The sequence below is a fragment of the Humulus lupulus genome, chromosome 7, assembly GCF_963169125.1.
Source record: "Humulus lupulus chromosome 7, drHumLupu1.1, whole genome shotgun sequence".
Classification (NCBI taxonomy): Eukaryota; Viridiplantae; Streptophyta; class Magnoliopsida; order Rosales; family Cannabaceae; genus Humulus; species Humulus lupulus.
Window position 1 is genome coordinate 15,844,250 of NC_084799.1, and position 1,687 is coordinate 15,845,936.

At 39.5% G+C, this 1,687-nt stretch overlaps 1 non-coding gene across 1 annotated transcript; it reads right to left on the minus strand.

Moving 5' to 3' along the window:
* Positions 1-1,026: 1,026 nt before the first annotated feature.
* LOC133793035 (small nucleolar RNA R71) lies at positions 1,027-1,133 on the minus strand. The gene has a single exon (XR_009874499.1). It is a non-coding gene; the product is annotated as a small nucleolar RNA R71 (small nucleolar RNA).
* Between the last annotated feature and the right edge of the window lie 554 nt (positions 1,134-1,687).

The following is a 1,687-nucleotide window of genomic DNA, read 5'->3' on the forward strand; positions in this document are numbered from 1 at the left end:
AATTAGGTAAAAAGAAGAAGAACTCATACTTTGCATTAGGGAATAATAGGGAGGATAGTTGATGAGATTAAATATCCTATTTGTTTCTTCAGTGGTTAAATTAAAAGTTTTACTATTAGTTGTTATTCCATTTAATTTTCATTTATTGTTTCTGCACTTTACAGTTTCTTTTGTTGTTTTTACAAAAAATCAAGAATTTTAATTTATCAAATAGAACAAGAAATTAATTGACTGGTAATTGATAAATCAGTTCTTGAGGACGATACTTGGTTTTTACCATTTTATTACAAATTGCGACTGTTTGCACTTGCATAGCAAAAATATCGCAACAAGTTTTTGGCGCCGTTGCCGGGGATTGAAAATAATTATCAATATCAGTCTAATTAATTTTTATTCTAATTTGATTTTAATTTCTCTTGTTTCTAATCTGTTTAGTTGCTTAATTTGTCTATCTCAGGTGAATTTTGGTATATGCGTGGCAGAAGAGGAGCAGACAGTCTTGTTACTTTGAATCCTGAGATTGAAAAATCTTGCAAGCAAATCAGAAAGAACAAGAGGGAGGCCCAGAAATCTGTGAAGATGGCACAGAATGATGGGGATGGCAGGAATGTTCCAATTCCTGGAGTTGTACAAGGGGGTCAGGCTCAGAACAATGCTGAGAGGAGCCTGAGAGATTATGTACTGCCCACTCTGACGGGAGTACAAAACAGTATACGCCCACCAGTTGTAGAGGCCAACAATTTTGAAATCAAGCCAGCTATTCTACAAATGGTGCAATCCTCTGTGCAATTTAATGGGTTGCCTTCTGAAGATCCTCTCACCCATCTGTCTAATTTTTTGGAGCTGTGTGGAACTTTTAGATACAATGGGGTGAGTGATGACGCAATTAAACTGAGGCTTTTCCCATTTTCTCTGAGGGACAGAGCTAAAATTTGGTTGAACTCGCTGCAACCAAACTCTATTATTACCTGGCAAGATCTAGCTCATAAATTTTTGTCAAAATTCTTCCCCCCGTCCAAAGCTGCTAAATTGAGGGGAGAGATCAACAAATTTTTCTAGAATGATGGAGAGTCTTTGTATGAAGCTTGGGAACGGTTCAAGGAACTCTTGAGAAGATGTCCTCATCATGGCATTGAACAGTGGATGCTAGTACAGAATTTTTACAATGGTTTATGTCCTACAACCAGAACCATTATTGATGCTGCAGCAGGTGGCACTTTTATGAGCAAGAGCGCAACTGGTGCTTATGAGCTGCTAGAGGACATGGCCACAAAAAATCATCAGTGGTCTAAGGAAAGATCATCAGGGGCCAGAAAGGTGGCTGGGGTGCATGAGCTGGATGCAATCACTGCTCTAACAGCACAAGTAGCCTCCTTGACGAAACAGTTACAACAGAGCACTGTATCTGCTAATGCGGTTCAGATGGCAGTGAGGTGTGAAATGTGTGGTGGTTCTCATTCTGTCGATCAGTGCCCTATCTGTATGAATAATAACACTCCGATGGATCATGCTCAAGTTCAAGCGGTGGGAAACTTTCAAAGACCACTCAATAATCCATTTTCCAATACCTACAATCCTGGGTGGCGAAATCGCCCCAATTTTTCTTGGAAGAATAATCAAGGCCAACAACCTCAGTTTCAGGGCCAATTTCAGAATAACATGTCTCAGCCACCTATGGATCAAGCTT